We start from the raw sequence: 22,115 nt of genomic DNA on the forward strand, positions 1-22,115 counted from the left end.
TCACACCCAAGTATTAGAGTGCCCCTTTATGTTTGTAAGTAAATTAGGAAATTGTATGAACCCTAAGTCCCATACCTTAAACTTGAAAGCATTTAGAGATGTTAGAATGATTGAAGCTACCAAAGATATACTTAATCATTTTGTGGATGACCAATAAAGGAAAATAGAGTTTTACAACAAAATTTAACTGAATTTGAGAAAACAATGATTGAGTAAACTTTTACAACTAAATCCATACCTATACAAGATGCATTTGACAAGGAAGATTATCTAAGAGAACAAGTAAGGACCAAAATGCCAAAGAATGTATTATACTTGTAAGGGAAACTATGGTTACTATCATCTTCTCTCTCAACCTCAGGGTTGTGAGTGAGTGCTAATAAAAAAATATTCCTACACACATACAAATTACAACAATATTTCTCACCATCATGTCACTCACATGGACTTCAACATAGGCGGGGAAAAAACCATTCTTCCCAACCATTCTAGAGAAGGGAAATTGTCACTATATATATATGTGTGTGTGTGTGTGCACTATCATAAGGACTTTTTGATAGTGAAGATATTGTTGATAGATGAGTTATGCTAGGATGCATAGAGGATTGTTTCAAAAATGAATATGTCAAGTTGTTTGGAGCAAAGTCAAAATCCTCGCTCTAATTGAAATATGAAAAACTTACATTTAATTATATCAAAGATTGAAAGAAATCAAAATATGTTTCAAATACATGCTGGGAATACTTGGGAGTTGTTTAAAAGTAGCTACAACATTAAGAAACAAATGTCCAATATTTTCTTTAACACAAAAGATGAGAACACATTTGAAATTTCCTTCTTTAATTGATGAATCTCAATTGGTAACTAAGGAAGCCTCGACATTAAGGTGGTAGAAAATAAAAATAACTTTGTTGCTAAGTTTAAGCATGGAAGGAATTTTCATTAGAAAAGTTTAAGATATCAATTAGTAATTTTGTCATACTTAATGCTAAGTATAATTCCATTATTGAAGATTATTTCATCATGTTACATGATTTAGAGTATTAATGAGCGAACTAGGGAGAAAAGGCTATTTATTAATGATAAGAATGATTGATTCATGTCTAATGTGAGAAACTTGGAGAACCCTTAGCCACAAGCCATGTAGCAATTACCCTAGTCATATGCTAAATTCCATGTAAGTGAATACATAGGATATTATTTTTCTTTAATATATATTTAAGTATGATTATAAATTATAGGTTTAGGGTCATAAAAAATTAAAACATTTCAACAAATTCCACCATTGTCTTAACTTTGAGGCTATAGGGGGTGCTTTAGAATCAAGGAACCAAGGAGGTTCATTATACTATCAGGTTGAAGTAGATGGTAAGGGATCTAACTCATTAGATTTGAAACAATAAAATCCATGACCTTACATTGTTAAACAACTCCAGAAAACACCAACTCTTGACTTAACCAAACCTAATAGATATAGATCACTTTTTTCTTGTTCTTAAATCTAGGGCAGTGATTTGTAGATTTAAAGAGTAGGTTCAATATTCTGCATGAGTGGGTCTTCAAAACCTCTACCATCAAATATGATATATGCATATGTTCAAAATAAATTTTGGTTGTTCACTTTGTTAGTCTAGAATATTTGGAGAGAGTAGTGAAAGAAAGGCCCTAGTTTTGGGGAAGAGTAGAGCTTTTCATCACCCCTTGGTTCCTAGATTTTGATTCCAAAACAATTGTTGTCTCAAAGAAGGCAACATGGGTGAGGCTGCGAAATATTTCCTTTCCTTTCTTGCATGAGGTGGCCCTTGAGGATATTGGAAATAGTTTGAGGTCATTTAAAAATATGGATGTTGAAAGAATGAGGAAGGGATTATTTACTATTGCTTGAATTTGTGTAGAAATTTACCTAAGCAAAGGAGTAGGTGACACATAAAACCTTTAAGTGGACTCAAATTCTAGATTAAGAAAATGTGACATTGAGATGTTGCTCATGCTACCAAATAGGACACTTGTAGGACAGTTGCCCGTAAGGAAAAAAAAGCACCCAAAAAAAGTGGGGGAAGGGGGGAATGCAACTCACAAGCACAACACTACAAAATTAGAAGCGATCCATAAACAAGAAAAGAAAAAGATATGGCACACAAAGAGGAGCATTCATGTTTCAAAAAGTTCAGATCTAGACAAAGGACCTGTACTAGAGATAACCATGAGCCATTTGGAAATATTTCCACCTATCCCAACTCACTGATGATCAAAACGAAAAGAAAGAAAGAAAATGTTTGTTTTATGTTTACAATTTTTTCTTATATAATTATAGGCATAAAAGTTGCTTTGTTGAACGCTAATAACATCTACAAAATAAAATAGTGTTAGTTTTTTAAGAAATTTTCAAATTGAAATAAAATCATAGGAGAAAAATATGACATAAAATAACTTTATAAATGCATGTTTTAATTAAAATCTATCTACCTTTTACAAACAAAACTTGGCTTTTAACATCTAAACAATAATATTAAAGAATGTAACATAATCATGGTTTAGTAAAATACTTTATTGAATTATATATATATATATAGCGCTACATTTAATTAGATATTCAATTAACTTAGTTAACTTGTTCCAAGTATCACCATCAAGACATTAAAACTTATTCCCGGTACAATGACCAAAACATTAAAACACAATAACCAGGTCAGTAGTTTACTAATATATAAATCAGAATTACAATATACCAGCATCCCACTCAAATATGAATGTGATGCACATGGCTAAAGTGACCATAATAACATAACCATCCATGGCCATGCCTATTCCACTATTGAATAGACGATTTGACTCCAAACTAATTACATATAAACACATAGTCAGTCTAAGATAAACCGATAATCTTCGACTGCAGTTATTCTTTCCCATACCTGCCAGGCAATAGCAATGTAATTCACCAAAACAAAAGCAATTCATAACGTCTTTCTGCAGATAATAAAAAGCTAATCATGAACCACTGCACACAGGAAAAGAAACGCCGCTTAGTATAAGTTGGTCTACTTAAGTTGCCATTACCTGGTGCTATAAGTTGCTTTACTAGAATTTGACGTTGCTGTTGCTACCGCCGTTGTCGGTGTTGCCGCTGTTGACGGTGTTGTCGTTGCCGCTGTTGATTTTGCCGCTGTTGCCGCTGTTGGTGTTGTTCCCACTGTTGCCTGTGTTGTTGCCAACGTTGCCGCTGCTGTTGCCGCTGCTGTTCCCGGAGGTGTTCATGATCTGGCCGCTGCCGCTGACGGTGTTGCCAGTGTTGTTGTTGCCCTTTATATTGTTGTTTCTGTTGTCGTTGCCCACGTTGTTCATGGTGTTTTTGTTGCCGCTGTTGTCGCGGTCAATATTGGTGTTGTGGTGGATAACGGAAACTGGACGGTATGACTAAGTTTAAACTGAAAACTTCTGCAAAAAAACGCCTTCAGTTCAACACAATTTGCTAAAGTGCATGAATACATAACGTGGACTTTGATAAGCTACTGTGAATCAATACATAACATGAGCAAATCATCGATAACATGAAAATAGCGTGAAAATCATAGATTGAAAGCCTCAATCTATGTTGCATAACCATACCTGAAACTGGAGGCTAAAATCGATAGGCAAGAGATGAGAAATACAATCACATTGCTTGCCTTATATAGAAAAAATTCTTTGCCCTCTTTACAGATGTAACTACTACAATTTATTCTCACAGTTGGACTTGCCCTATTTACAGATGTAACGGCTCCAATTTATTCTCACAATTGGACATACGAGTGATTCTTTTTCAGTGAAAAAAAACACAAAATCTTTACCCTATATCTTATGTGAGATGAGATGAGACGTAAATAGCAGAACTAAATTTTTTAAGCAATGTGGTTGATGTAATTTCATAGATATGTATCAATTACATGCACAAGAGTAGTGTTATCAATATGTTTTTCAAAATTAATATTTGGGCAGATTAATTATTCTTTTCTAGTTAAGTAAACAAAATCTTTGCCCTATTTACATATATTATTATTCTTTTGCAATAAAAAACAAAATCCATCCTTGCTCTAAGTACAAATGTAACTATCATTGGCGCAATTGGGCAGATGTAACCATTATTGGTGCAATTGGGTAGACTGTTCAAAATCTTTTACTTTTATGGATAGCCCTTCTTTTGTAGTGATTTTTAGCATAATCTTGCATCCCTGCCTTACTATTTTAGTGGCCTTTTATCATAATCTTGGATGTCAACTAAGTACCACTAAATTCTCTAGGGGCCACATTAACTATCACTAATAATAGAATTTCCTTTCTAAGATACTTTGATTTTAGTAGCTTTGTAAGTGATTATTTTTTCTACTGAGTGGGAATTCATGTTGCAAAATCATCCTAGCAATTATTTTCATAGAAATGCATTTTTGGTAATGTCTTTAACTATATATGTAGCTTATCTTTTAAAATGAAATATAGCATTTTCAAGTGTTTTCATGCAATAATATTAGTTGCACTTATAATTAGATTACTAATTAACCTAGATATTTAGTTATTGTTGAGGACACATTTAAGAAAAATATTTTGATTTGAAAAGCTTAAGGATTTTCCCTTCAAATCATTAATAAAGATTTTCCTTAGCGAGGTGTGATGAATTGAGGATGCTAAGAGCTCTTTCCTTTCCCTATTATTCATTTTTAAAAATCATTCATTTGAACTTAAGTTGGGGTGGGGGAGAGCCCATGACCTTCCCCATTTTATTTCGTGTTAGCTTGAAAAGGGGTTTCATAGAGCCCTTCCTTTGACCCCTAACACCTTTTTTAGGAAACTTGTGTTGTAGTCATTTTGAAAGTTTCATGAATAGGGCTTAAATTGTACCATGATGATCTCATGGAAAAGTTAAGGCTTTGTGTTATTTAATCTTTTGCATGCCTTATAATTATTAGCAAAAAAAACTATTAAAATGATATCAATAGTTGTGAACATCAATAGACAAGTCTGAAACATAGGCAAGTATAGAACCTACCAAACATAGGAGCACCATTTCAAATATCAATCACTATCCACTATCTCAAAGTTTTGATATATTAGAACAAGTTTCATCAAAGAAGTGTTAGGGGTCAAAGGAAAGGCTCTATGAAACCGCTTTTTAACCCAAGCAAAGTATAAGTGGGAAGGCCAACTTAAGTTCAAAAGAATGGTTTATAAAAATTATTAATAGGGCAAAGGATGAGCTCTTGGAAACCTCAATTTATCACACCCATAGCTCAAAGTTCTTTAATAATGACCTGAAGGAAAATCCTCAAGCTTTTCAACTCAAAATATTTTGGTTAAAGGTGTTCTCAACAATAATTAAATATCTAGGTTAATTAGTAATCTAATTAGGAATGCAACTAATATTATTGCATAACAAGACTTAAAAAAGATGTATTACATTTGATAAGATAAAACTATATACATCCTTAAAGACATTAACTACTAAAATTGCATTTCTATGAGAATGGTGAAGAGGATGACTTTCTTAGCATGAATTCCTAGAGTTTAAAAAAAATAATCACTCACAAAGGTACCAAAACAAAAGTATCTTAGAAAGACAATTCTAATCACTAACAAAGGTATCAAAACCAATGTATCTTAGAAAGACAATTCTATTATTATTGATAGTTAGGGTTGTGTCTAGAGAGTATACTACACATAAAATACACTAGATTTGACTTGAAGAGTAGTGATACTTAGATTCACATGCAAGATTATAGTAAAAGATCACTATAAAATAAAGGTTGAATGCAAGATTATACTAAAAGATCACTACAAGAGAAGACCCTCGTGGTAAAAGTGAAACTTTTTGGAGGTGTCTACCCAATTGCACCACCGTAGATGTATACATCTGTAGATAGGGAAAAGATTTTGATTTTATGTTCCAAAAGTGCCCAAACATTAATTTTGATAGATATATCTATAGGACTACCAATAATATTTTGATTGTACATATGGTTGATATATGTCTATTCCCAAATATCAATTTTGATAAATATATCTAAAACACTACAAATAATATTTTAATTGTTCATGTGAGTATTCTAATAAATGAACCAGATTTATTAATGTGATAGTAATATTTGTATATATAAATAGAGTAAAGATTCTGTTTTCTTTTGCTAAAAGAGAATAAGTAGCCTGGCAAATTTTGCTGAAAAATATTAAGTGGCATGATCGTCGTTACATATGTAAATAAGGTAAAAAATTTGTTTTCTTCTGCTGAAAGAGAATAACTCGCATGCTCAATTGTGACACTCGTTACATCAGTAAATAGGGCAAAGAATCGTTACCTGTAAAAAGGGCAAAGAATTTTTTCTTCCGTGGTGGAAATGATAATTCGTCTGCTCAATTCAGCGAATAAATCCCAACAGTCACATCTGTGAATACGGCGTCCACCATATCGATGATCTATCTATTTTGTTTTCTTTTGCTAAAAAAGAATAACTCGCATGCCCAATTGTGAGACTCGTCACATCAGTAAATAGGGCAAAGAATTTTTTCTTTTCGAGGGGTGAAAACGATAGGGGAGGGATTCCTATTCTTGTGCAGGGACCAGTAGTTGATATAATACTGGTCCCACCAAACCACCAGTGATTAAGACTTGTGAAACCAAATTTTAAACAGAAATAAATAACATTATGTATAAATAAGTTTTAAATTATGTCCAAAAATCACCCATACATTGACTGGGCCCACAACTGTCCATAAATAGTATTTTACTACTTAATATTGCAAAACATATTGACCCAAGTAGAAAACAGCTAGAGCCATAAAGGCTTCCAAACTGGTCTATTCCAGAAGTACAAAACAGCAGTCACTTCAACCCCCACTCATGAGAACTCCAACTTTGCATCCCAAATAAATATGCCTACCTGCACATAACAAAAGGAATGTATGTCAGCCATAACTGCTGTGTTGTTCAACAACTAAGCACCCTATGTTCAATAAATGACACCCAACCCAATAACAATTAAATCCAATTTGTTCAATAAATGACACCCAACCCAATAACAATTAAATCCACTTTGTTCAATAAATGACACCCAGACCCAATAACTGCAATAAATGACACCCAACTCATTGTATTTCTCATTAAAACAAATCAAAGCACATGGATCAACAAATAAACAATTCCCAACCATTAGATCACAGCAAATTAAATCCATACCACACATTCAAAATGAAGCCATTGCAATCCATGTGCATCCATGTCCACCAATTAAAATCAAGTCCCCAAAACTATAAAACAAATCCACCCACTGTTGAAGTTGCATCTTATGCTTTCAAACTATTCAGCAAACTTGAAGACAACATCACAAAACAGTGGCCAATATATTCAAGTTAGTTATATCTTCTTACAGTTCTGTTTTCATTTATCAGATTTTTCTTACATTACAGTTCTGTTACAGTTCTGTTTTCATTGTTTTCATTTATCAGATTTCTTACATTACAGTTCTGTCCATTCATTTATCAGATTTCTTACATTACAGTTCTGTCCATAGGGTGGTGACAGTTAACCTATACAGTTACAATTAACCTTTTTTATACAGAGTTTATAGATCATTTTTTCTAGGATTACAAACAAATTAGTGCAGTAAGCTATCAAACATATTGCTCAGAAAGACAGCAAATCAAATAAGAGGACAAGATGCTATTAGATTTTAAGTCTGCTTAATAAAACAGGTGTTTTTAAGTTTAAAAATACTTGGGCTAGGGGAGGGACGCCATTACCTGTGCGCCCTCCCCTCCACCTGGTGGACAAGCACGTTGCAGGCACGTGGCCTCGTACGACACCACGCCAACTCAATCCGCCACCTGTTAAGGAACGTGTCAAGGGTTTAGTGTTTATTTAACGACCATGGAGGGGCTCATTTCCGCCTTTACCGCGCGATGTATGCTCCGACTGTGGGTTATTTTTAAGTCTGCTTAATAAAACAGGTGTTTTTAAGTTTAAAAATACTTGGGCTACATTAGTAATCTAGCTCGCTATTAAGCCATAGCTGCAAAACTCAAAACTTTAAAGGTGCCAATTTCAGAAATACTAGTTTAAGTTCAGTTACATTTTACAATGGTCGCGCTTAAGTGGTATACCAGGAAAAACAGATACTGAAGAAACCCGTGAACTTACATGATTACGAGAGAAAATTTCACAAATATATCAAAATATAATGAAAAGTGAGACCTCTCAGCCGAATTTTAAGTTCAGTCACATTTTACAAAGGTCGCGCTTATTTTTGCTCATGCAACAAGCACATGGAACAAACTAAATAGGATTTTAGTGAACTATCGGTGAAGTAATATGAGGAGATGCAAGCCATTTGTTTCAAAAAGCCTAAGGACAAATTAATTGAAAGAAGAGACAGAGTAACTGTAAAGGAAACAATCAAAACAGGGCACTGAATCCAAATTTCCAGTAAGCATGGTAAACACCAATAAAATACTAAGCACTGAAGCAATAATTTCAACGATTCAAATTTCAGTAAGCATGGTAAACACGAATAAAATACTAAGCACTGAAGCAATAATTTCAACTCTTTTGAAATTATGTAAAGATAGAGAAAAAGACTCATTTAGACATTACATGAAAAACTAAAATCAAACTCACAAATTCCATATCAGTCAAGTGGGAAGCATTTCTAAGTTTTTGTAACCAGATATGCGAAGCAGAGGAAGACATGTCCCAATAATGTAAATAAAAGCACAAGTTTACCTCCATCGTAAAAATCTTGTTTTGACCTTATTTGTTGACCTTATTTGTTGCTTACCTTACAGGAAGCACTGAAGCAATAATTTCAACTCTTTTGAAATTATGTAAAGATAGAGAAAAAGACTCATTTAGACATTACATGAAAAACTAAAATCAAACTCACAAATTCCATATCAGTCAAGTGGGAAGCATTTCTAAGTTTTTGTAACCAGATATGCGAAGCAGAGGAAGACATGTCCCAATAATGTAAATAAAAGCACAAGTTTACCTCCATCGTAAAAATCTTGTTTTGACCTTATTTGTTGACCTTATTTGTTGCTTACCTTACAGGAATTGAAGGTTAGCTTACAGGAATTATTCGATCATCAGCTTCATAGGGATAATTTTTGCAGAAGTAATAAAGCATAATTTAACATATATTCTAATGTCTAAATGCATGCAATAATTTTATAGGTTGTTGCATCTATGGCAAAAGGAAGTTACTCTGCTCGTACAAGGAGAAGTGGCAGGAGAGTGACAAGGGGTGCGCAGCTGCGATGCACATCGTCCGATGATGACAGGCCAGCTGATGTCGATGCCAGCAATGCACCAGGGAACATTGTTGAAGATGACCATGTGACAGCTGCTGATGTTAACACACCATCAGCCACAGAACCACCATCAACAACAGTCCAAGGGGCAAGCTCAACTAAAAAAATCAGTGCTATAAGAGGATGGACAAAAGAACAAATGTTAGTTGCAATTGACGACATAGAGTTTAATGGATACTCAGTTCGGGCATCTGCAAAAAAACATGGTATTCCTCCCTCATCAATACATTATTGGATAAATGGACTGACTCATACAAAACGTAGAGGGCCTCTTACAGTTATGACTGAGGATGAGGAGGCCGAGGTGGTTGAGTGGTGTAAAGAGATGGCCCAACTGGGACATGGGCTAGAGTTGATACAACTCAAATCAACAGTTGCTCAAATCTGTCAAGGGAGGCCAAACCCATTCAAAGATGGGTTTCCTGGTAAATCATGGTGGTTTGGGTTTAAAAAAAGGCATCCAGAACTTGTATTGCGTACTGCTGAGGGCCTTGACAGAGACAGAGCATTAAATTTGTGCCCTGCAGTTGTGCAAAAATTCTATGACACACTTTCTAGTGCTTATGATAAACATTCTTATGGAGCAGACCATATATGGAACTGTGATGAAACAGGTTTACAGGCAGGGAGGAATTGTGGCATGCGGGTAATTGCCAAGAGAGGGAGCCGAAATGTGCCAAAGATTTTGCCCAAGAGCAGGGAGTGGATAACTATTTTATGTTGTGTTAATGCAATTGGTACTTCAATCCCAGGATTTTATCTATTCAAAGGTAAAAATCAACTGAAAAACTATATACAGAACTATGAACCAGGTGCATGCATGGCTGCACATCCCCATGCATGGATGACTAAAGAACTGTTTCTAAGTTGGCTTTTTCACTTTGCTGCATCGGTACCAGGTGGCGTCTCGCCTAATAACAAACACCTTTTGATATTAGATGGCCATGGGAGCCACATGGCTGTACAAACAATTGAGGAAGCAAACAATTTAGGCATCGACCTATTGACATTGCCAGCTCATACCACTCATAGACTGCAACCCCTTGATGTTAGTGTGTTTGGCCCTTTCAAGAACTATTTCAGGTCGGAGCGTGCTGCATGGATGGCAAAGAATCCAGGGGTTGAGGTGAAAAGGTTTGAGCTAGCAGAGCTTGCAAGTAAAGCTTTTAAAAGGGCTTTGACACCATCAAATATCAAGGCTGGCTTTAGGAGGACAGGAATCTGGCCACTGAACTATGATGCTCTCATGCATGATACTGGTTGTAGCCAAGTGTTTCATGTGGATGGTCAGGAAGAAGGGAATGCCCAAACAGGTGTTGAAGTGCAAGAAGTAGATGACCAAGATGATGTTGTTGCAGCTGGTAATATGATTTCCTTGTCTCAAGGACACTTATATGCTGAAGATGATGAAACTGTATGTGAAACACAATATAACAATGAACAAATTCGCAGTAACATGGAGATTGTTCCACCAACTCAAGAACATGAAATTCCTGTTGTTGATATTGTTAATGTTATTGCTGAACATGCAGTTGACAATGACCAATTGACATTGCCAAGCCAAGTAACCCCACCTTCATGGCTAGCAGAAGCAATGATCAATATGAATGCACATAGTGTCTCAGCAACCAATGAAGAAAGCATGAACATGCCCTCACAACCAGCAGAATTGAACAGTGAAATTGTTCATTTTTTTGTGGACAATATATCAATGGAAGAAGATGAAGGACATAATGAGGCATCAAATGAAGATAATGATATAGTTCAATCAGTTCCAACAGAAACTGGAAGGGAAGTACCAAGCAATGACATGCAGGTGGGAGGGGTGGAGAAGACACTTGGACAATTCCTAAAGCTACCAGTACAGAGAGTATCAATGAAAAAAAAGCAAGGTGCACCAGGTAGTCTTCGTTTGGGCCGAAGCTCACAGTTACTCACCTCAGAGGACTATATAACCCTGTTAGTTGAGTCTGAAAAAAAGAAATTTGAAATGCAAGAATTAAAACAGAAAAAGAAGGATCTAGTCAAGGAGAAGAAGGCAGCAAGGATTGTTGCCGCACAACATCGAGCAGATGAAAAGATTGAAAGAGATAAAGCAAGGCAAATTAAGGACCAACAAAAGCAAATGGCAAGACAGGAAAAGGAAAAACGAAAGGCACAACAAATGCTTGAAAAGGAACAAGGGATGATCAATATGGTTGACAATGATACAAGAATAGCTAATGAAACCAGAATTATTTCAAACTCATTGGACTCCATTGCAGATAATACACCATTATTCCAAGATCTCATAAACATTCAAGTGCCTCACTATACTACTGAGGGTTTACCCACTTGCCTTATTCCTACCAGAGTTGGTGCCAATTCTATGTATGCTCATTACACACCTCCACTTAATGCAGGGACCAGTAGTGCAAATGTGAGGTATGGGTACTCAATACCTCCATGGTTGGAAGCTGCAAATTGGAGTCAATCATATGGCAGCAATCAACCATTTCCTAATCAACCCTTGACAGGTAGGCCAACCTACTTGGCTCAAGAAGGTAACTCGGGGAGTTTTGGCACTCAAGATTCTCAGGGCCATAAAGAATAGGGGTGTCATATGTTTTTGTTTGTAACCACATTATGATGTGGATTTTGGATGGATTGTGTCTTTTTCTTGTCACAAAAACATTCTGGCTTACAACCTAGGTTGTTTTATTGCTTTGAAACACTAACAACATTATGGTGCTATGCATTCACTACATTGAAAAGCCAACAGCAGCTTGGTTGGTTGTAAAGTAGTTTTATTTGCGAGTTAAGCACAAATGATATCAGTCCACAAAAGACACTACAATGATAACTTAGATACTTATTTCCCTTTTGAAATTGTTATGTCAATTCATATTATGTCTTGGGGCATCTTTTTCCACTACAAAGATGAACTATATTTCACAAAATAAATCACTTAATACTTCACCATTAGCTTCAAAATGATGCTCCCAACACTGATAAGTGATTTCTTATGGATATTAAACCTTAGCAAATTGATTTCTTCTTACTAAAACAAGTACACCAGATCTCGAAAAGCATATTTCAGATATCAGAAAACATATACCAGACCTTAGATAAACACTTGGAAAGTCACCAACAGAAAAACATATGACTTTATTAGTCTCTTATGGTCAATGTGCAGTGGTCTTGGGCTTATTATTATTGTCTTATGGTATTTATGCAGTCACCGTAGCAATATGCTTTAGATCTAATTATTCATTGCAGTCAACAAGTATCATAGAAAGCAGGCCACTGTAAGCAGTTTTTCAACTTTGAAAGAATAACCTAGATCTAAGTAAGCTTACCTACAAGCACATACTTCTGTAAAATATCCCAACTCTCAAACACATCCATCTTCTATTGAATACAGAAAGAAGTCAATACACAACAATAGCTCAAAACCAAAACTGAACTAAACTTAAAGCCTACACAACATATTTACTCCACAAAGATCATAAAGAGTTACAATTGGAACTACTGGACTCTTTGAAGTCATTTTCTTCATTTTTGAAGTAATTATTATTTAAATTTGTTGAAGAAAACCTGAAACACTGAGATAATAAGACACAGAGCTGCAAATAAATTCTCAACCATAAATAAGTAAATAAATCCAACAAATCTGATTTTAATATAATCAAATATGTAGTCATATATAGTTCTAAAATAATTGAGCTAAGTATTTTTCCAAGGAAACGAACAAAATGCATGTGATAGACAAAATTGAATGGCATAGGCAAACATGGGAGATAGTCTTTAGGAACCTAACCCAAACTACTGCAAGCACTATATCGGTATTCATCAGATTAGTCCCATGGAAGTGAGAAGCTAACACAATGCTTGAATAAGAGTACTCATTGTAATCAATTCAATGGGAATCAGAGCCATATGTGTGAAATAGTTATAGGTATAAATGTATTACAGCTTCTACTAATATGGAGTTTAAGCTTAGTCAATTATATATGGTACATCAATTGATCCCGTGTAAGTGATTAGACTATACGCTTCATATTCCATATCCTTACATTGAGCTTATATCAGTAATATGTAAGAGTTATGATATCACTGTAATCAAGCTATACTAATACAGGAACAAGAGCTTATCGTAATTAAGGCATGTAGATTATGTGAACACTGTCCATAAGGTTATGCATTGTGATTACTAGTAACCAATACAGAGAAACAAGCTATCATAATATATGAATAATACGTAAGCTGCTTACACCATAGGCTCTAGTATCCTTCAAGAAGCAAACCAACATTCCGAAGAAGGACAGAGACAATCTGAAGATGGTCTGAGACATTAGCTTAGAAGGACTGAGGAAGCTAGATCTTTGGAATGAAACACTAGACCTTGAATCCTTACAATACCTGCTTAGGAAGGAATCCGCATACCTTCTTATCTGTATAACTCCCTTCAAACCCTCAGAACAAGACTAGACGCAGTAGAACCCTAGAAACAGCTTAGCCACCTTAAGACAGTCTGACAAACTTCCTACAAGCAAACAACCTTACATCTCATAGAAAACATAAGGTGGAAAAACAAAAAGAAAACATCCTAGAGCATGCGTTAAGGTCCCAAAATATTGTGAAAAAAGAATATAAGAAAGTGAAACAATCTAGTAGTCATAAGTTAGACTACTCGTAAGCTCAACCACGCTTCAAGAAGATCCATGTAATGATAGTGTAACTTTACCCACTATTTATTACTTTATGGTTCCATATAAACATCAATTCAATTCTTGTATTGCGTTATGGCCTTGGGCAACTCCTCCAAAGTCTTTGATATTTCTGTAGACTTTATCCCTATTCAACTCCTAGTAGAGTAAATGTAAGAGAAACAATGTTAGAGCTACTTGTTGTTGGAGATACTTTCCATCTAGCGATACAAACAAAATACCACAACAATCTTTATTGGATAGAACTAGCGATAAGAATAAAATACAACAACAATCATTATTGGACAGAACTAGTGGGGTACTCAATTAACACTGTTCAAAGCTTAGGTATGATAGTGTTAACACATATAAGATGTATTCAAATTAGTAGCAGTAACCTTGTTCAAATCATGATATCAAAGAACTAGTGGTTCAATTCCAATACCTGCTTAGGAAGGAATCCGCATACCATCTTATCTGTATAACTCCCTTCAAACCCTCAGAACAAGACTAGACGCAGTAGAACCCTAGAAACAGCTTAGCCACCTTAAGACAGTCTGACAAACTTCCTACAAGCAAACAACTTAGAACACCACCGGCTTAGGAGTCTTACAATTCATGAAGTATGCCTAAATTATATGGAATGGTACAGAAGCTCGAAAGGCAGTTGAAACATTCTCTGTTCATGCTCCAATATTGAAAGGCAGCCTATAATATGGCAGGGACCTGAAGCCTCACAATCTCCTGGTGGATACGCGAAGAGGTGTAGTAAAAATAGCATATCTTGGCCTCGGAAGAGCATTTACAATTCCTATTAAGAAATATACACATGAGAATCCAAAACCCTAAACCCTTCAACAAAGCAGCTAATAAATTATACCTTCAACAAAACCAGAGGGCTACCATTATATCAGAAAACCATTATATCAGAAAAAAGCACAAGACCTTAACACCGAAAAGCTACAACATCATTTCCGTATGTTCCGAGTCTCACACTAGCTGCAAGCTTTGGAGATGGCAACCAAAACCAAGCTGCCATTAGAATCCAAAACCCTAAACCCTTCAACAAAGCAGCTAATAAATTATACATTCAACAAAACCAGAGGGCTACCATTATATCAGAAAAACCAAGCTGCCATTAGAATCCAAAACCCTAAACCCTTCAACAAAGCAGCTAATAAATTATACATTCAACAAAACCAGAGGGCTACCATTATATCAGAAAAAAGCACAAGACCTTAACACCGAAAAAAGCACAAGACCTTAACACCGAAAAGCTACAACAAAACTTCCAATAAGCGAGGTGAGGTGTTGAGAAACACACGGTGAGAGGTGTTGAAAAACACTTCAGAAAATGGCTGGTAGGATAAAAATCCTACCGGATAGAAGCCATCAGTCCAGAGCTCGCCACACATTCGGCGGACCTTCTCCAGTGCTCGCCGGACCTGCCACACCTGCAACAATTGGAAAAAATTAACAAATGAGCAAATGCAGAAGAAAAAAACCCAAAAAACCAGTCAAATACCACCGAAATTTGCAGTTACCTGTAAATTGGTACTGGCTCCTCCCCAAACAGCAAATAGCACGAATTAAACCACCGACGGTCCTGGCTGAATAGCAATTGGCGGACATGAGCTCAACAATGGCGGACCACCCTAAACCACCGACGGTCCTGGCTGAACAGCGATTGGCGGACATGAGCTCAACAATGGCGGACCACCCTAAACCACCGGCGGTCCTGGCTGAACAGCAATGGGCGGACAGGAGCTCAACAATGGCGGACCTCATGCACAGGTAATGGAGCCCTCCCGCGCCATCATCGGCGGAGGGCTTCGAACAACCACCAGACCCGAACAGAAAACCCACAGTCGGAGCATACATCGCGCGGTAAAGGCGGAAATGAGCCCCTCCATGCTCGTTTAATAAACCCTAAACCCTTGACACGTTCGGCAACAGGTGGCGGATTGAGTTGGCGTGGTGTCGTACGAGGCCACGTGCCTGCAACGTGCCCGTCCGCCAGGTGGAGGGGAGGGCGCACAGGTAATGGCGTCCCTCCCCTAACTCGTCTGCCTAATTGCGCGAATAAATCGCAGCAGTCACATCTGACAATCCTGGTGACGCTAGACTTTGCATGATTGACCATGTCACTGTAGATGCACTGAAAACTTCACAATTTGACCCTGGTTGGGAGTCTAGATAGTTTTCAAATCCGAGTTTGGAGTTCGCCTGCTTTGGCAGGCCATGCCATTGTATTTCTCACCTCTTGCTTACCGACTTTGGCCTCTAGTCAAGTGCTAGGTATAGTTGTCACAGTTATCGATGATATGCTATGTTACTCATTGATGCACAGTTATCCATGACTTGCTCATGTTATGTCTCGATGCACAGTAGCTTATGAAAGTCCACTTTATGTATTGATGCACAGTAACTTTAGCAGATTGAGTTGAACCGAAGGCCTTTTTTTTTGCAGAAGTGGGAGTCTTGTTGCCTTTGAAGGTGTTCAGTTTCAACATAGTCATACCATCCAGTGTCCGTCATCCGCCCCAGCACCAATATCGAGGGCGGCAACAACACCATGAACAACGTTGGTAGCAACAACACCGGCAACACCATCAAAGACAACAACAACACCGGCAATACCGTCAGCGACGATGGCAAAATCTTCAACAGCAACGGAACAGCGGCAACAACAGCGGCAACGATGGCAACGACAGCGCCAACAGCGGCAACAACACCGACAGCGGCAACAACAACACCAACAACAGCGGCAAAATCAACAGCGGCAACAACAACACTGTGAACAGCAAGAACACGTGGCAGCAACAACAACGTCAACTTATTCTAAGTGGCTTGTGTTTTCCTCAGTAAAATTTACTTCAGTGCAGTATATGCACAAATATTAAAAGACGTCATGATTGTCTTTTCTTTTCATCTGCAGAAAGACGTCAGGAATATCACACGATTGTCTTTTCGTTTTATCTGCAGAAAGACGTCATGAATTTCTTTTGTTTTGGTTAATTACATTGCTATTGCCTGGCAGGTATGGGAAAGAATAAATGCAGTTGAAGATTATCTGTTTATCTAAAACTGATATGTGTTCATATATAATTAGTTTAGAGCCAAATCGTCTATTACATAGCCATGGATGGTTATGTTATTATGGCCACATCAGCCTACGTAAGATTGATGTGCATCACACTCATATTTGAGTTGGATGCATGTATACTGTACTTCTGATTTAAGTATTAGCAAACTACCTGCCTGGTTACTCTGATTAAACTACCTGCCTGATTTCTAAGTTTTAATGTTTTTAATAGTCTGATTGTCATACTTGGAATAAGTTAATTAATTAAATAAATAAATAAATAACTTAAAAATTTATCATATTCCTCTTTATCATATACTTTCATATTCAGATTCATTTTTAGTTATTAACATTTTATTGCTGAAAATTTTTGTGGCTAACAAATTGTATTGATAATTATAAATTTTATTTAATATAATTTTTATGACCTTATGCTCATTTATTTATAATTGTATTTAATTATATATTGAAAAAAATAAGTATTTTATATATTCACTTATATGGAATTTACCATATGAATACTGGAATTGTTTCATGGATTGTGGTTCAGGCTTGTCTAAATTTTTCACATTAGATATGAATTTACCTATATCATCATTAATTAATACTTTTTTGCTAGTTTCCTCTTTAACACCAATGTTACCCATCCCGTGTCCTAAATCATGTAACATGATGGAACGATCTTCAATAGTGGAATTATGTTTAGCATTAAGTATGACCACATTACTAATTGATATCCTAATATAATTTTAAAATGAAAAATTATTGGACTCTTGAACTTAGCAACAAAGTTAGTTTTACTTTCTACCACCTTAATGTGGAGGCTTTCTTAGTTGTCAATTTAGAGTAATTAGTTAATGAAGGACATTTCAAATGTGTTCTCATCTTTTATGTTGAAAAAAATGTTGGCCATATTTTTCTTAATGTCGTGACCATCTTCAAACAACTCTCTTTGTCATCCCAACTTGCATTGTGAACATCTTTTAATTTCTTACAATCTTTGATCTAATTATGTAATGGTGCTAAATATGAAATACAAGCCATAACAACAAATAATCTACTCAACAAAATACAAAAAGAAATATCCATCAAGCACCCACAAAAAAAAATCCAAATGAAGAACTTTTGAGCCATTTTATTATATTTCTACAAGCCAAATACAATAGATAGTGGAATGGTGCACCTTGGCTTGTCTCAGGACCAAACCAAGGTAGGAAGACGGTTGAGGTGAGTTGAATGCCAAACTATTGCACCAACAAGAAAACTACTGCACTACTGAATTTCTAACGGCTGGAAATGGCACTAAATCAGCCCAGAAATTTATATGTTTTTAACCTTGGACTCCCTGTCCAAAACCCAATCCATAAAACCCAGAAGGGAATTTGGATTGCTTTGAATTGTGTTTTTCCACCCCCTTGGAGCCTCACAATAGCTATGACCACCAAATTCGACCTATTGGAAACTGCTTGTTGATGCACAAACTCCTCCAAAATGCTGGGTGTGCTATCCAACAACTAACTACTAGGATGAACTCTTGGCCAGGATCACCTACTCCCAAACACCATAAAATTTTGTTGAGTGGCCTCTGCCGGGCCCACAAATGTGAATTGCTGGTATGATGGCTTAGCTAGCTGAAAGCTCCAGCTAAAATGGCTACCTCATCTTTCTGACTTAGGGACAAGCAATGAGATTAGTGGTTGCCTAGAAATACCCACTCCCCTCTCTAAGCTAGTTAGTTACGTATGTTGCTGCCATGGAACTCCTGAAAACTCTTGTAGAACAACATCCCTAGGTATGGAGGGAAACATGGTCCCAAGAAGTAGAGGTTGAATCTGCACCATGAGAGAATAGTGGCTAAACAGCCTGTAGACTTTCTAAACAACAAAGTGTACAAATGAGTGTTTGTTTGCAAATGTCAAAGATACCGAATAGAGGCCTCTAAGTTTTATTTATAATTTCTAGTCCTCTCCCATGGTGGTTCCCACCTTCCACTAATAAAATAGTACTTTGCCCCAATTCTTCATTAAAATATTAATTTCCACTCTTCTCCCACAAAATAATATTTTCTCCTTTTTATTTAATATCACCAAAAAATGGCAAAACTCCTTAGTGAATTTTGCACTCACAAAAATTGGTAATATTACATCCTCCTTGCCAAAAATTTTATTTCCTGGCCAATGCCATGGGTTTCAAATGTGCCACCGAACCACTCCTCCCTGTTAAGCATCTTGTCATACTAGTGATCCCCCCCTCTAGAAAGCAGCTCACCCCTTAGGGTAGATGAACTCTCAAATCTTGTTGTACTCTGATCCCATGCTAGTCTCAAAAGGGTGCCACCATGCTCATGCTAAGCCACTGTGAGTATGAAAAACCTCCTATCATGCTGAGAGTGTATCCTCCCTTCCCAAAACATGAGGGTGGGATATTTGTTAAGGCCAAGCTTATAGTGCCTAGGAATCTCCATGATTTCAATGTCTATCCATCCACTGTCAATCTCAATCGTGAGTAGAACCAGGATAAATCTACCTCACCATACAATGGAAGTTTCATCAATCTCCCATGTGTCACACCCAAGGTGAACTACATCACTCCCCCCCATGAACCTACTCATCATAGAATGGAGTGTCCTATCAATCAACTCAATCCATGGATCCCATAGCAAGCTCCTGCCACATAGCTCTAACAAATGTTTGAATCTGTCTATTCCTTCTCCCTAATATTCGCATGAAACCAACATATAGGCCCCATATATCATGAAATGTTGGAAGCCACATGTGCCAAATGTAGAAATTCTCATTGTAGATCACGTGATAATGCAATATACTAAAGCAAAATACTTGATCTACTTCTACAACCCTTTTGCGGAAGCTTAATCAATTTGAGCATGATCAATGAGAACACATATAACTGAGAATGAAAAGCAATCACTCATAACGCAGAAGAAATATCATGAGGAAAGCCTCAACCTAAAACCCCAACTCTGTATTATCATACAAGTGGAAATATAGTCTAGATTACAAAAAGGATTAGCTCACAAGCTATCCTGCTCTCTCTGCAACCCCTTTGTTGCTCATAGATAGTCAAAGACCTCTCTCAAACCTTCTCCTCCGCTATCCAAGCCTCCTATTTCTTTGTGCAATTTTCCTTGGGGTCCAGTGCAACCACTTATGTGAATTGACCTCTTCACACACTCACTAACTTCCGATCTAACTGCGTAATCCTGAAGGAGATAAATCCTTCTCCATGGATGAGTTTCCTTTATAGGATAAAAATTCATCCAACTGATAGTACATTGTCCCTCCTCTGATGTCAACTTGGTCTCTGTCTGAATTGACATGCATGAGTTATTCATTAGAGAATATTTAGTTATCTGAAGTGCATCAATTATATGCAAGTGTGCATTAACTAACTGAACTCACATTAATTTAAACAAATTGTTTAAATCAATCAAACTAGACTTGACTCAGTTAACTAAGCCAGCTAATTACAACTCAAATTAGAACTCATCCTTATCTCTTTAACTGATGGATAAATCCCTAAATTAATAGAGAAATTGTTGCATGTCCTCTCATAAATTTCATGTTTTATTTTTCACAACTAATTAAATTATGGTGAATTAATTAATTTATTTTTGAATAGCTATTAAGTTCAAATTTGAATTTTACTTCCGATTTTAGTCCAGGGACTGACTAGAATTGGAATCCATCCTGAACTGCTAAAAATAGAATTCTATTTTTAGCACTTCCATTTGTCATTCCGTGTTGCTCAATCCATCACTCGTACCCAAGTTGCTATTTATAACAGTGCTATTTTTAATACTTCTATTTTTAGCATTTCTTGTTGCCATTTTCAACACTCCCTCTCAACAAGAAAGGCTTCAAGTCGAACTCGATCCTGTACCTTTGGAATGTTCTGCATGCAACACTTCTACCAAGTGTGGTTGCTCCAGCAACTCTAGAAATAGAAAAGCTCCCAACAGACCTCTCTGTTGGGCTAGAAACATACTCTGATGCTGAAGCTCTACCTGCTGTTGATAAGTGCTCCCTCTTTGAACTCTGAGCTGCTGCAACACTCCGATCATCTTGCATCATTGCACACCTCTCTATGCCATCCTGCACTGGTGAAAAACTCCTATTCCTCTCGCATTGCTGCAACCTCCTATCTCTACACAGTCCTGGGACTCCTACACTGTAGCTCTCTTTGCTACTCTTCATTGGGGATCCTGTAGAAAAGTTGAATAAAAAAGGTTGGATACCTCAAGGATCCTACCCCTATTCCAGCCTTCTTGGGATGATCACTCTGTTATCGAGAAAACTAGTGTCCATACAGAGCTGTTAGTCCCACTGAGACAGGTAGCTATCTTAGAAACAAACAATTTAAAGTTACTTGTGTTTTCCTTTATGAGAGATAGTTGAGAGAGAAGGAGAGAGTACCAACCTCAGTCTTTCTCTTGGCTCCTTACTTGTTTCCTCTCTCCTTTGATAGAGCTTTCGCCACTCCTTCCTCAGTTGTCCCGCTTCAAACAACACTTGTAGAGTCAAAGCAGAATAATACCATCAAAGCATAGAGATCTATAACCATAAACAATGTAGGATCAAATATACATTAACCATACACATGCATAAACAAATACAAGATTCAGAGATATACAAGTATATGGAGGAAATCTCGAATAGCTTTATTGATAGAAGTAGTAGAAGAGAGGATTACAGCCAAGCTGTCTAATCCAGCGCCATCCTCCTAGCATGAAAGCCCTCTTCACCTCATGAAAAGCTTAGATCACCCAACAATACAATGCTTCACAGAGAAACCAATAGCACTTCCTTACAAAATACAAAATTCCTGTCTTTGGATCTCTAGGATCAGGGATCCATATATAAATATTCACAAGTGGGTGACTCAGCTTCTGGGATTTTGATTAGTGTCATTTCTCTGATATTTCTTAGTTCCACTTGGAGATTTCATGATCTCTTACTCATCCCTGGGCAAATTCAGAGAGGCAAGTGTCAAAT

At 36.7% G+C, this 22,115-nt stretch overlaps 2 long non-coding RNA genes across 5 annotated transcripts in view; both read right to left on the reverse strand.

Moving 5' to 3' along the window:
* LOC149185754 (uncharacterized) overlaps positions 1-3,699 on the reverse strand; it is a 63,695-nt gene extending 59,996 nt beyond the window's left edge. Inside the window, exons 1-3 of one of the 4 annotated variants that reach the window (XR_016255645.1) lie at positions 3,607-3,699; positions 3,058-3,435; positions 2,667-2,912 (exon numbers count right to left, since the gene is read on the reverse strand). This is a non-coding gene — a long non-coding RNA (uncharacterized LOC149185754). Of the gene's footprint in view, positions 1-2,666; positions 2,968-3,057; positions 3,436-3,606 lie in introns of those variants that run through there. The other 3 variants (XR_016255648.1, XR_016255646.1, XR_016255647.1) reach the window with 3 other exon arrangements.
* LOC149185751 (uncharacterized) overlaps positions 1-22,115 on the reverse strand; it is a 238,555-nt gene that overhangs the window by 184,290 nt on the left and 32,150 nt on the right. The gene's annotated exons all lie outside the window — the stretch shown is intronic.

Source organism: Pinus tabuliformis, chromosome 3_1 (genome assembly GCF_031772625.1).
Source record: "Pinus tabuliformis cultivar Carrire ecotype Pingquan chromosome 3_1, CPIR1, whole genome shotgun sequence".
In the NCBI taxonomy this organism is placed as follows: domain Eukaryota; kingdom Viridiplantae; phylum Streptophyta; class Pinopsida; order Pinales; family Pinaceae; genus Pinus; species Pinus tabuliformis.